General features: G+C 37.8%; 1 pseudogene; it reads left to right on the plus strand.

The window, feature by feature from the left end:
• Positions 1-15,549, plus strand: part of LOC110328915 — a 32,558-nt pseudogene extending 17,009 nt beyond the window's left edge.
• Positions 15,550-15,758: the final 209 nt, after the last annotated feature.

Consider the following 15,758-nt stretch of genomic DNA (forward strand, 5'->3'; position numbering starts at 1 on the left):
TCTCTCTCTCTCTCTCTCTGTGTGTGTGTGTGTGTGTGTGTGTGTGTGTGTGTGTGTATCTTTCATTAGAGAATCCAGAGCATTGGGGTGGGAAGCAATAACACGTGTGCCTACAGCAGATTAATCAACTACAGCTACAGGGACATAGTTAGAGCTATGCAACACATGGTATGAACAGTAAGCAGAGGGAATGTCCTGAGTATCTCAGATTAGCGAAAGGAATGAGATAAGCAGGATAAATTCTTTGTGTGTGTGTGTGTGTGTGTGTGTGTGTGTGTGTGTGTGTGTGTGTGTGTGTGGTTCATACTCTGAATTCCATTCTTCATAGCACATAACCCTTTGATTGCCAACTAATACATCTGGTAGAAGAAGGAGAAACAGTGTTTAAGGGAGGGTAGCTGGAAGGGGCTAGAGGGAAGAAAGCTATGGGGGAAAGGGATATAATTCTTAATTCTATTTCTATTAAAACAGTGTTTTAAAATATTTCAAAAGGACCAGTTCTTAGCAGCTTTATTCACAGTCACCAGAAAATGGAAAGAACCTATATGTCCTTCAGCTGAAGAATGAATAAAGAAAATGTGACACTTCTACACAATGGAATATTATTCAGCTATTAAAACAAAGACATCATGAATTTTGCAGGCAAATTGATGGAACTTGATAATATTATCCTGAGTGAGGCAACCTAGAACCAAAGGGACATGAATGGTATGTACTCATTTATAAGCAGATATTAGCAATTAAATACAGGATTCAATAAGCTCAAAGAAACTAAACAAGAAGGAAGGCCCACACAAATTGCTTTATTCTCACTTAGAAGGGAGAATAAAGTATGATTATAGGAGGCAGATGGAGGGAGGGAACTGGGTGGGAGAGGAGATGGGGAGGAGAATGAATTCTGAATCTCAGAATCAGGTTCAGGAAGAGACAGGAGAGATGGCCAGGGCAGTGAATGAAAATCTGCAGCTGGCAGGGGTGGGAGAAAGTGTGTGTGTGTGAGTAATATCAAGGTCAAACTAGAGATCTGGGATGGGGAAGCTGTCAGATATCAGTAGGGGTGACTTTAGCTAAGACTCACAACAGTGGAGATATGGAACCTGAAGAGACCACCTCCTGTAGCCAGGCAGGAACCCTGGTGGAATGATAAGGACATCAAAACACTCACAAAACTTTCAACCCCAAATGTATCCCATCTACATGAAATGCAGGGACAGGGTGGTGGGACAGAGACCGAGAGGTTGACTGTATTAGTTAGGGTTTCGCTGCTGGGAACAAACACCATGACCAAGGAAACTCATAAAAGGGCAATATTTAATTGGGACTGGCTTACAGGTTCAGAGGTTCAGTCCATTAACATCAAAGGTGGGAGCCTGGCAGCACCTAGGCAGGCCCAGGAGGAGCTGAGATTTCAACATCTTGTTCCAAGCCAAACAGGAGACAATGACTTCCAGGGAACTAGGATAGGGATTTAAGCCCATCCACAGAAGGACATACTTCTTCTAACAAGGCACACCAACTCCAACAAGGCCATACCTATTAATAGTGTCACTCCCTGAGCCAAACATATTCAAACTATCATAGTAGTCAAGCAATAATTGTCTCAATTTGAGACCTATGCAATGGGCAAGCACCAATCCCAGACACTGTTAATGATATTCTATTATACTTACCATTACTAACCTCTGAGATGCTCCACCCAGCAGCTGACTCAAACAGATGCAGAGACTCGCGGTCATTGGTAGATCTTGGTGATTCTTATGGGAGATTTTGGGCCCAAAGGGGACAGAAACTTCACAGGAAGAGCAACAGAGTTAACTAACCTGCACCCTTGAGGGCTCTCAGAGGCTTAACCATCAACCAAAGAACAGACACAGGGCAAACCTAGGCTCTCGGCGCACATGTGGCAGATATGCATCTCAGTCTTCAATTGAGTCCCCCACCAAATGGAGAAGGGTCTGTTTCTAAATCTGTTGCCTGCCTGTGAATACAGTTCCCCTGACTGGACTGCCTTGTCTGGCTTCAGTGGGAGGGGATGCACCTGGCCCTGCAGAGACTTGATGTGCAAGGTTTGGGGACACTTAAAGGTTCCCTCCATCCTTTCAGAAGAGAAGGGGACTGGGAGATGGGAAGAAAGAACTGTGTGAGGGGGATCTGAACAGGGAAGGAATAGCAATTAGGATGTTAATGGATTAAAAAAAATTCTAATATTGTGTTTTTTGGTGGAGTGTGTGTGTGTGTGTGTGTGTTCACGCGCGTGTGAGTGCCAAGTCTCAAATGCCGAATAAGTCTCACTTTGTACCTGTGGCACCTCCCCATAATTCTTACTTTGCCACTTAACCTAAACCTTTCCCTTCAAGGGGCTAAGTGGCCACCTCACTTCTCTCAGCCTGATTCCTATATAATTCAGTCCCTTGGCTTCTTGATCCAGAATGCCTCTCAGCTGGCAGCTCCTCTCTTGCTCTCCCTCCCTCCCTCCCCCTCTTTCTTCTCATGGTCTGGTGTAGTTAGCCAGTCAAGTTTATCCTGGACTCTTCTCTGGGCATGCTTTCTCTGTTATATCTGCAATGAAAAATCTTCTCCATACTTTAGGAGTCAGTTCCTCCTCATTTTTTTCTTTCTTTTTCTTTTTTTTTCTCTTTTTTATTTTTTAATTTTTTCATTTATTATTATTATTATTATTATTATTATTATTATTATTATTATTTTCTTTATTTACATTTCAAATGCTATCCTGAAAGTTCCCTATTACCCCCCCAAACCCCTGCTCCCCTACCCACCCACTCCCACTTCTTGGCCCTGGCCTTCCCCTGTGCTGGGTCATATAAAGTTTGCAAGATCAAGGGGCCTCTCTTCCCAATGATGGGCAATTAGGCCATCTTCTGCTTATTGTTATCTAGTGCCAAATCCTTTGGAGTGGCATAAACAAGCTCCCTTGAAGGTGACTCAGCCTCTCTGAAACAAACCGCTGATTAGATTCTCCTAACATAGGTGTGATCATTAGTTCTGGCTGGCTTATGCTTAGTTGATTCTAGCGTCTACTTCTTCAGCTGCTTCCCTCCATCTGTCTTTTTCCTTCATTGGTTCACTCTGCTTCCTAGGCACTTGCATCTCTTGGATATGACCCGCTAACTCATCTGCATAATGCCCATGTGGGCACCATGTCTTTCTACTAAAAACACTTACTGGTCTACATAGCAAGTCTCCCCTCCTTCTTAAAGTTACCTGCAATCCTGTGATGTCCTAAAACCTTCCTGGAGCACTATGTTATCTCTCAGCTCCCATCTGTAGTCCATTAGCTTCTGCTCTCAGCTCCCTCCTAAAGTTTCCTCCCCACTCCTCAGAGCAACCTGCTCTGTTACTTCCTTAAGTCCTTCTCTCAGTTTCTTCTTGCAGTCCCTTAGTTTCTCTGGCTAGATCTGGGCCACCTATGTTATTCCTCAGCTAACTTGAAGCTTATAGAAATTCCCTCCAGCATTTTCTTTGTCAAGTATTTGTGGCCCTTTCTCTTTTCCTCCTGGGACTCAGAGTATATTAGAGGCTCATTATGTTGCTGCAAAGGGTTTAGCCTCAGCACAGATCAATGACCAAAAACTGGAGCACTTGATTTCCAGATTCTCTCATACGGGAACAACATCATCCACTGTTGTGCCAGGAAACACTCATAAACCCCCAAAATACCACCAAGGAGCCAATTCCAATTTAATTACATTACAGTCTCTTTATTTAAGCTCAAGGTTGGGTCACAACACCATCTCTGATGCAGGAGAGCAGGAGGGGACCCAAACCCAGTTTCAGGTAAGCATTTGTAGAAACAAGAAGGGGGTGTATCTATCCTGGTAAACATCTGATTGAGGGGTCATTATGGCCTTTAACATAATTGGCCGGTATTGGGAGCCAAACCATAAACTTAACTTCTGCTTTTCTCCTGATGGGTGGTCGTTATGAAGTAAAGTGTCAGGGCAGACTTGTAACCCCGGGGTGCAGATTTGTTGGGGAATAACCTGGAAACTGGTACTCGACATAGGTCTTCTTGGGAAGTAACCTGGAAACTGGGTGGAGGTACTGGCCTGTTAATTAACTTGAATTCAACCTTAGGTTAGGTTTTCTAAGATAGAGTATGAACCCAAAATATCTCTCATCCTGTACAAACAGATGAACCCCAAATTTCTAATATCTGAACATTTCTCTACACTTCCAAATGCCTCTTGTCTCTAAGGTTTCTCTACTTCCCATTCTTAAAAAATCTTTTACCAAAATGATTTCTCTGTGCTCTGCTCTCAAAAAGTAATCTCTTAAGATTATGCTCTAAACTCTATCTCAGAGGTAAAGCTGTAAAAACTTAATCTTATAAAAGCCACTAACTTGTAAACTGTTATATAATTTATTTAGTGGCAAGCTTTATTTACCATCCCATGTGTGTTTTCAAGGTCAAGCCTAAAGCAAGTAACTAAAAGCAAGTAAAATTTATTTAAATTATGTGTATTTAATAGATAACAGTCCCCAAAATCTTCAGAGATCTGTTGAATATGGCATTTAAAGTACTTAATGAAAAATGTTCCATGGTAGACAGATATGCCAGCTCAAAAGAGTGACCCTGGGTCTCAGAAGAAAATGATGGGGGCTCAGATGACTCCATCTGTATCACAGTAACACTGACCACTGGGCAAAGAACTGCTCCATCCCTTGCCTGCCTCCAGGGTTCTGCCAAAATGAGGGCACTTATGTCTTGATTGCCCTCTTCTTCCTGGGCAAGACAGGCCAGTTTCCAAATTTTATTCACTACAGGAATATCTCTGAGAACTTCTAAGTTACTCTGTGTGTGTTTGTGTATGTGTGTGTGTGTGTGTGTGTGTGTGTGTGTATGTGTGTGTGAGAGAGAGAGATGTTTCCTGTGTTTTTCCTCTCTTCCTTCCTTCCTTCCTTCCTTCCTTCCTTCCTTCCTTCCTTCCTTCCTCCCTCCCTCCCTCCCTCCCCCTCTCTCTTTTTTTCTTTATCTTTTCTTTTTGTAAATTCTGGTTTGTTTTCTGCCTTGCAAACAGAAGAAGAAAGAGGGCATGGAGTTTGGGTGAGTAAGGAGGTAAGGAGTTTCTGTTAGGATTTGGTAGAGAAAAAATCTTGATCAGAATATACTCTATGAAAATTACTTTTAATGAAAAGTATGCTGAAAGTTCTCTGCTTGGAAAAACACAGGAAAGGTCAGGGAGGGCTTGGAATGGGCAGAGGCAGAACGGAGATGCACTTTCTAGTGGTTGGCCCAAAGGCAATAAGCTGTTCAATTACCTAGCATGACTTATTGCCCTTGTTTGTGTCTATGCTCATTGTTTGTGTTGGAGGGCAGTGGGATGCAGGACAGAAAAGGAAATAGGATGTCCCCGACCTAGAGTTACAGTTTGCAGTGACTCACCTGACATGAGTGTTGGGGACTGAAATCTGGGCCTCTGGAGGAGCCTGAGATTTAAGAGCTGAGTCACAGCCGGGTGTGGTGGCGCATGCCTTTAACCTCAGCACTCGGGAGGCAGAGGCAGGCGGATTTCGAGTTCGAGGCCAGCCTGGTCTACAAAGTGAGCTCCAGGACAGCCAGGGCTACACAGAGAAACCCTGTCTCAAAAAAAAAAAAAAAAAAAAAAAAAGAAAAGAAAAGAAAAGAAAAAGAGCTGAGTACTTCTCCAGCTCATTCAGCAAGTAGTTTCAGGAGTTTTCAAGAAGTTTACATGATAATCTTGGAAAGTGTTTTCTAATGGCCAATGTTTTTCAATGGTCACTGGTGTTTTCTAATGGCCAATGTTTCCTAATGACCAGAGTTTTCTAATGGCCATCCCACAGGGCTGCTTATTTTGTCCTTCCTACTCTTTACATATTTTTCTCTCCATCTCATTTTCCTGGAGTCCTTACTCCCTCACAATGTCAATCCCCATAAGCACACTGACTCTCTATCCCCCAATGATGCTCTCACTGGGAGAGCACAACCTCATCCCTCATCTCATTCGGTTAGCTGCACAGATGCTTGCTCCTCAGAAGGGTCATCTTTGATTATGCTGCCTGTGAACTTGCATCCCATCTCCTATGCATCATCTCCTTCCGTTTGCTAGAGATCTTGACGAGCTGAATTCTTATTCATTTGTCTTATATTATGTAACACATGTGAAAGCAAACTACAAAATATTTACACACACACACACACACATATATATATAGATATAGATATAGATATAGATATAGATATAGATATAGATATAGATATAGATATAGATATAGATATAGATATAGATATAGATATAGATATAGATATATGCATGTTATATATGTATTGATCCTCCATACATGTTATTGCATACATAAAAATTAATTTCTGTAGGAGGGGTTGGGTATGTGGATGAATGAATGTGACATCAGAGTAACATTTAATGGAACAACTAATATGCGAACGCATAAAAAACATAAATGTGGGATTGGGGATTTAGCTCAGTGGTAGAGCGCTTGCCTAGCAAGTGCAAGGCCATGGGTTTGGTCCTCAGCTCTGGGGAAAAAGAGAAAGAAAAAGAAAACATAAATGTGAATCTACACAACTTTATAAGCACTTTTTTTAGCACACCCTGATGCCACAAAGGAAACTTAGATTGTCAATGAGGTTGTCGAAGAGAATCACGTAGGTAAAGGTCAATTGGCATCAGATGCACTGACATGTTTGATTCCCTATTAAAAACAATTGGATATATTGGCCCTGTGCTCCATTCTGAGCACATAATGAATAAACACAAAAAGCAAGCAAAGGAAAGTACATATCTTTATCCCTGTGCAGCCAGAGACTTAAATACAACCACAATTCACAATATACACTGAAAACTTTTACATTCTGAGTCCTCGTGGATGAAATTTGTCCTCTCACAGATGACATTGGAGGACATACTTCCAAATATCATCTAACTCATTAGGGAAGCTCCAGTCACAGGGCCACAGATACGTCCTTGCAGAATAAAATATCATCTGAGGAAAGTGCACGCAAGATATGTTAATACTTTTGAATTTTGAATTATAAGTATAACCAGAGGTGATTCTGATTTTGAAAAAAAAAACCTTTTTTAAATATTCTCCTTGGTAGCTTCTATTTTAAATCTGATGTAGATTTGAGGAGCAATTGGTAAATTATCATCATCATAAAAGTTGGAGCAACAGTATGAGACCTTGTATAAAATGACTTTCTGATCATTTCTATTCTAAAGTGATTATCATGATTCTGTGTAGCATCACAAACAAACATCAAGTATTATCAATAGTATCAATAAACAGCATAAAAATTCTATTACCAGCTTTATTTAAGTACACATTGATGTTTTAATATCTGGGAAATATTGCCTTTAGTGAATTATTTCATTAAATTAATAAGGAAGTTTCTTTTTTAATAGTTTTAGCTTGCATAATAGAAAATTCATAATTATATACATTTTACATTGGATACCTCTGCTTTAGTAATATTAAATTTTTACCTGGAATGAAACATATTTGCTAATTTCTTTTGTTCTACCACTTAGAAAGATAATTTTCATCTGCCATCTTCTAGCAGGTTATTTAATTCTTGAATTCTTAAAGGAACTCACAATAAACAAGCAGAAAGATTAATAATAAACATAAATTTCTTTCCTGAAAATATACCACATTATAAAAAAATACTAATGATGATCTCACATTTATTTTATACATAATTTACTGGAAGTAGATGAAGCTAAGAATCAGGAAAAGTTAGCTCTTTCAAGTATTTGAATTTTTCATTTCAGCATACTTGTTCCTCCAGGGAAAACGTTTATGTAATATATTTAAATATCATGCTAAAGTAACGCTGACACTTGTTCATACTTTATTTATATTGTACTTGACACATCAGTACTGAAAATAAATTGTGAATTCTAATACTAATAATGTTCCTGTTAGTTAATAAAAGTTTGACAAATAATTTGTTTTTCTATAGTCAGTGAAAAATGAGAGCAGTCATTATTTAATAATTCAAATACATTAATAAGCTACATTCTGCAAACACAAGCCCTACACAGGTCTTGCGAAAAACATTGGCTGTGATTTAGCAAATGGAGACAGACTTTGCAAGTTAGTTTCAGAGATGAGCATTGATTCAGAATGATCAAAAGCTAATCTCTCTTTTCTCTTCTTTTTTGTTTACCACATTCTCTAAAGAATCAAAGACCTGTTTACTAATTTCAAACCCCATTTTATGCCATGTACCTCATTGCCCTCAACATTCAGGCTTAATATTCTTAATTATCTACTCACAAGGAAATTTTGACCTGGGCTGCACATCTTTTGTTTGCTTACCTTTCTTTTATATGACTGTTAGTTTGATCCCCCCAAACCTCAATCAAGAATAGTATTAAAATTACTAATCCAGAAGTGAAATTGGGGAGACAAAAGTTAAAGGAGTTTTCCTCTATTTTTAAACCTAAAAATCAGAAAATCGTGATTATATTAATATAAACAATCGTGGGGAAAGACTCATAGCAGTAGAATTTGAACCTGGCACTTTTCTCAAATGCTACTGCTCACGAGCAGCAGCCATACTGCTTCACAGAAACAAATCTCTACTACTATGGTCTTACATCCTTACCTATTTATTCAAACCAATATTTATTGTTGATAATTGCTAATCATTGTAATTAATTACTATCAATGAAAATGTTCAGTAATTGTTTGAAAAATCCTTAATTTCCACATTGCTAAAATAAAAAGAAGTTTATCAGTTTTGTCTACTACTTGAAGACGTTTACTATAGTGATGAATACCTGGATATATTTCTGATCATTAAATGTGTAGAACAAGGTGATATATCAGCTTTTCTATATGGGGGAAAAAGTGACTTTGGTTTTTAATGGTATTTTGAAGACTTCTAAAATATTTTCTGTCCAATTAATGCAAACAAAGAGAACATTTATCACATGGTTATTCTTTGTTGATAAATTACCAACAATCATTATTTTTCATCACGTAATATAATGTTACTTAGGTCATCATTATAATTTAAATTTAGAGGTTGGCAATGAATTAAATATTACGTGTTCTGCTCCATCACCTTTCTCTTCCTTCACATCTTAGAATAATTACAAGTTGTTTTATAGTGCTGTCAGAATTGTTAAAATATTTAGAGCCTTAAAATATTAACTAGCAATCATTACACATTCATTTAAAGACTTCGTGACCAACCAACATGAAGAGAAATGAAGAATGAAATATCTCCTGTAAAGTCTATGAAAGAAAATAAAGTAGTCTATAAAATATCCATAGTAGAAAATGGATCCCTTGGTCCTCTGGATTTGAACTTATCATTCTTTGTCTTTTCACATTAAAAGTTGCATAATTTTCAACTACAAAATTTTAACTTGCATTAAAATTTAAAGTATAAGTCAATTTCAGTACCAAATTTCTGAAACTTAGGAAATTTTGTCAGCTCAAAATTGTATATGGGAAAAGCCTGTTATGATAATTCATTCTTTTTGAGATTACATGTTATTGAATTTCAAATTCAAATATTGTTTCTTTAAAGGAATTTTATATCACTATTATTTCTTTTTCTTTATAATCATATTAAGCCATTAGGGTTGATACCATGCCTCCAAATTTACTTTTCATTGAGGATGAAGGATGGAGGATGGGTATTCTTTTCAAGTGCTCATGTATAAATACACACGCACACACACACACACACACACACACACACACACACACACACACACACAAGTATTGTCTTGAAGTTTAATGATCAAGATTATTGGGGCTGCGTTAATGGCTCAAAATGAGAGCTAAAAATTTTTCCCAAACATGTCTTTCCCTTGAAAAGGAAACTAATATTTGTCAATGAAAAACTGAAATGTTGGAGCAGAACCCTATGCATTTTTGGTCTGATGAAGTTTTGTTTGTCAGTGTAGTAGATAATCTTCAGTGTCCACTTGACCAGACTTAGAATGCTTGTACTCCTCTGGGTTTGTCTGTGACCTTGCTTCCAAAAAGATTACGTTCACAAGAGAAGATTTCCTCTAAATGCAGGAGCATCATTCCAGGATTCTTGGATTTAGTTAAAAGGATAAAGCAATCAGTGTACCAACACTCATCTCTTTCTACTTCCTAAATAAGGACATGGTGGGAGCTTTAAGACCCACTGACATGCCTTCTCTGCCATGACAAACTGTACTCTTAAACTGTGAGCCATGATGAGCAACTCTTACTTAAGGTCAATTTAGAAGTTCTTTTTGTTTTGTTTTGTTTTGTTTTTATTTTGTTTTGTATTTTTCTGCTTTGTATTACACTGGTTGGTTTGTTTGTTTGTTTTTGTCTCACCCTAGGGAGAAATGTAGCTGATACAGTTAGCCACTGAATATCAACTGTGGATGCTACCCAATCTATTTCTTTTATGCTGCTATCTTAAAGCCTTGTGCTTTTTCCACTGTAATGCTCTTAATATTGGGTTCTGTGTATTCTCTGAACACTCCTTCCTTTGCTGAAAATAAGGCATGTGTATCTTTTCTGAAGACATGTTTTCCAACATGGAACTTTTTAAAAATTATTTCACTTACTTAACATTTCAAAAGCTATCCCTCTTCCTGTCCTCCCTCCATGAGCCCTCCCCTTCCACCTCCCCTTTGCCTCTAAGAGGGTGCTCCCCCACCCACCCACCCACTGCTACCTCACCCCTCTTGCCACCCCCTTCTCTGGGGCATCAAGCCTCCACAGAACCAAGCATATCCCCTCCAACTAATGCCAGACAAGACAGTCCTCTGCTACATCGGTAGTGGTGATAGGTAAGGGTCACACGGACCAGCATCCGGGCATACAGGATGCTGGAGATTACCTGAGATTACCTGTTACTTCTAAGCCTGGATCAGCAGGCAAGAGGGAGACAGTGAGACACTTGGCCTGGCATGAGCACTAGAAACCAAAAAGCCCTCCCCCAGGGATACACCTAATCAAAAATCCATGCTTCCTAGTTGTGCTGCTCCCTATGAGCCACTGTAAGAGCTACTTTCATTCATACCACCACACATATGCTTAAAGCAGTAGGCCTGAAAGTAAACATTCTATTAGCCTATAGCTTTTCTCTGCACCTTCAGCTCTGCTTTCTCTCTCTTATGTTTTCATCCCTTTTCTTCTCCCTAACAACTTTTAGTCTGTCACTTAAGGGTGTTTTCATTAAATGTAATAATTAATTATGATTATTTTTCTTTATAGTTTAAGTCACTCATTGCCATTTATAGACATTTCTTCCTCCTCAATTTTTCTGACTCTCTAGATGATATTTTTCTTGATTCAATAATAAACTTCCCTAAAATCTTAAGGCTATTCATACACTGCAGTTGGGAATCTGAAATTTACCCTTAGATGTAGAAAACTCAGCATGGATGTACCTTTAAAACCTACAATGACAATGTACATATTTTAAAGTCTGCATGGGTCCTACATTATCCATACTAATTTTAACAGAACTTAACTAGCCAAGTTAATTTTTATTAACAAGTTAAAAAAATATACTATGCACACATGAAATACTATGCTCTAATAAAGAATGAAATCATACTATGCACAAGAAAATAGATGGACCTGTTTATCATTGTGTTAAATAAAATATCCCAGACTCCAAAATGATAGATCATTTGTTTTCTCCCATTTGCAGAACCTAGGCTATTTATGTATTTATGTATTTATGTATTTATATATTTATTTATTTATTATTTTCTTTATTTACATTTCAAATGCTATCCTGAAAGTTCTCTATACCTCTCCCCTGCCCCTGCTCCCCTACCCACCCACTCCCACTTCTTGGCCCTGGCCTTCCCCTGTGCTGGGTCATATAAAGTTTACCTAGGCTATTTTTAATTTATGAAAGCACAGTGGGTGATGAGGGGCTAGTTAAGAGACAGGAACAATGCTGAAATGAGGACCACTGGGGAGGTAATATGTTCCTCCATCCTCCCCTTTTCCCTTGTCATCATACAGAAATATTAAGTAGAAACATAACCATGGTCATACATAGGTCAGTCTGATAGGTCAAGAATGCAGACTCACCCTTAGTACATACCTTTAATCCCTCTGACAGAAAACCTTTAGTACATACTTTTAGTCCCAAACAATCACATCTAATTGAAGGGCAGACAAAATGACTAATCAAACTGACAGAATGTGTCAGAGATAGGATACAGCCAATTCTCACGAGAAAAGCTATTTAAGAACAGAGCAGGGAAAGAGAGTTCAGTTAGTCAGTTGGAGCTACGCAGTGAGTGCAGTGCTATGAAGTTGAGTTGATCATAAATCATGCAGTCACTGCAGGTCAGCAGAGGCAGTTGAAACCAGAGAATAAGAAGGAACCAGAAGATTAAAACAAATTGCCAGAGTTAGTTTTAGGCCAAGAAGAGCATTTCAGTAAGAAGCTAAGAGAAGCCAGATTGAATCAGTCCACTTGGATAGGAGTTTGAGCCAGAACAGCTCAGAACCAGTTAGCCTGAGTTCAGAAAGAAATAAAAAGGGTGAGCTTATTCAAGAGTTAGCCTCTGAGACAATAATTCCATCAGGTTAGCTTTATAGAGTATTTTACAGTAATGGATATTGTCAAATACCACTGTCAACTTGAGTTTGAAACATTTTTTTAAATAAACATCTAGCCCAATAAAGAACTTGAAGTAGATGATAACATAGCTCTTGTTTTTTAAACAGCAGCAAATAAAGTTTTTTTAACTTTATTTGAATTAAGTGTTTAATTCAAATATATTTTAATCAAAATATTTATACTATGTGCAAGCACATTTTCCTCTATGATACATGTGAACACATTTTCACTCATTGATTTTATTCATATTCTATCTCCAGCACAGAGACTATGATATAAAAGTAAGTACTAAACACAGGGGATTAATGCACTGTTCATGTAAAATACACCCTGCCAATCTTCTGATAATTCCCTTCAAATGTTTTCTTTCAGACAGGGGATTTCAAAATACTTGAATGTAGTGTGCAGAATAATTTACTTTCATACTTAAAAGCTGTATAATTTTTATGTTGGGAAGAAAACAAACAGGAGAACACTTTTCCATTAAGAACCCATCATGTGCCTTGGGATTCATCGTTTACATTTCAAAAATTGTTTTGCTGTGCCTTTAGAAAAATGGTGTACTAATTCTAGATTTTAAAGATATCTCTGGGTATGAAGCTAATTCAAACTAATAAGGGAATAATTGTTTCTTTCTGTAGTTAACATGCATATCTTAATTAGGAAAAGAACAGAAAAGGGAGTGACATTTGCTTTTATAGAAAATCATGAAAAACATGTCTTATCCAAATGCAATCAACACAGGCTCTAGACCCAACAGTGTCTGCTCATCTAACAATCATGGCAATTTATTTTTCTGCATGTAATTTGAGAGAAAAACCACACTTGTTTAATACTGAACAAACTTAATAAAATAATCATATACATGACTATCAATATCTTGTGGGATTTTAAGCAAAATAAAATCATTTGTCAAACATTAATATTAAGAATACCATGATCTGGGGCTGAGGGAGTGGCTCCATAGTTAGGATCACTCATCTGTGCAAAAGAGAACCAGATTCAATATGGAGGCTTACAAACACCTGTAACTTGGGTTCCAGGAGATAAAATGCTTTCTGGTCTCTGAAGGCACCAGGTAAGGACATGATACACAGATATATAGCTAAACAAAACACCCATGTACATACAATAAAAATCAATAATATTTTAAAAGTAGAGTTGATTTGCAAGTACATTGGAAATCGAATTTAATATATGAGAAATATTAGTCATTGCACATATTTTCTTCAATTTTTTATGGGTGTGGTATGAGATGTGCCAAGCATCATTGCTGTCATGTGAATGTCTAGATCAAAGGACAACTTTCAGGAGTCGTTTTTTTTTTTTTTTCTTCTATCTTGTTCAGAGGCAGTGACTTCCTGGTTCTTTCCTCAGTGCACTTCCAGGCTAGTTGTCTTGCAGTCTTCCAAGGAGTTCCCCTGTATTCACATCTAATCTCATTTTAAGGATGCTGAGATTATACCTCTGTAGTATTACATTGAGGGATTGACCTAGACCAACAGGTACACACAGCAAGTGGTTTAGCCTGCTGAACCATCTCCCTATAGCCCTTTCTATATTTTAAAGATCATTAATTATGACACATTATCATTAATAGAATATATTTTGTTCGATAGGTATATGTCTTTTGAGAAAAAAGTCTGTATTGCTATTTGAAAATAAATCCCAATTGCTATCATATATAAATTATCTCTCTCTATTACTAATAATTTTACCTATGTAATAATTCCTAATTTCTTACAGGAAGTAATAACTCACAATGGGCAAAAAAATACTTTCTCTGTAAACACTGATTATTTTATTTAACTTGTCTTTTGTAGCCTCCTTTATTAGTAAACATATGTACTTCTAGTCTAGAAATTTAGATAGCTTGATTTAAAAAGTAAGAATGTGACAGATACCACAAACATGATTCACAGCAATGGTGGTAAGTTCCCCTGCATATACACAGGATCAAGCCAGCTGGCATTCTGGGACAGATGATATACAGGAGCACCTACAGACCTTAGCTGATGCTGATGCAGCAATGTAAATGGAAAGTTGCTGGGGAAGGGAACTTCCCATGCTCCAGGAGACATTCTATGCCCATGCAAATGTGGGCAGCACCAGCAGAGCTCAGTGGGTCATAAAAAGACAAAGATATGAAGTTAAGAGAAAGTTCAGGAGTCATTGGATGATGCGGAAGAGGAAAATAGAGGTAGATATGACTGATTTGTATTGAGTGACTGTGTGTGTGTGTGTGTGTGTGTGTGTGTGTGTGTGTGTGTGTGTGTAACATTCAAAAACAAAGAGAAATTTTATAAAGAGGAGAGAAAAATCTCTTTGCTTGCATCACAAATAAGAGACAAGAAATTCGTCTGAATGACAATATATTTGACGATGGTCTCATGAGAATACAAAAGCTGTATTTTTTTCTTCCTTGTACTGAGGTTAGGTTGAGAACATGTCTATTTTTCTGTGAACCCCTGTCAGAAGGATCGTGTGCCTCAAAGTCAACCATGGGAAGAAAGATGAATGTTCTATGATAAATGCTATAAGGCTGCTGGGACAGACATAAAACAGTAAGATGTGAGTGAAGATAAGAAGGGATTGATTTTTTTTTTCCCCACACAGATCACCTTCTTTCCTGAAGCAGAATACACAAGATAAGCCACACAATTTGAAATTGACAGTACACAGGATGACAGCAGCCACTGGACTGGTGGGTAGAAAAGAAGTGATAGTAAGTAGAGCAAATAAGTTCCTAGAAATCAGGGAATTTTAAAACTATTACAGTTGAATTTTTTAATTAGTAAGACTAACTTGGATACTTCCAGAACAAGCATAAAAGTATGTACATCAGCAAGTTCATGTGCAACCTCATTTTGATGAAGAGAACAGAGATGGGAACAGAGATTATTTTGACAAATGTTCATAAGTTTGATGCGTATAATGAAGTTAGTGAATTATAAACATGGTCCTCTGGGGTGCGGAAATCATGAAAACTGTTACTTAAATATTAACTGGCTTGGGACCAATGATCTAGCCTAGTGAGTAAAGGCATTGGATGACAGACCTGATGGTGGGAGTTCAATCCCATAGACCAGTGGTTCTCCATCTTCCTAATGTTGTGATCTTTTAATAGAGTTCCTCATGTTGTGAGGACCCCCCCCCAACCATA

The sequence above is a fragment of the Mus pahari genome, chromosome 11 (assembly GCF_900095145.1).
Source record: "Mus pahari chromosome 11, PAHARI_EIJ_v1.1, whole genome shotgun sequence".
Lineage (NCBI taxonomy): Eukaryota > Metazoa > Chordata > Mammalia > Rodentia > Muridae > Mus > Mus pahari.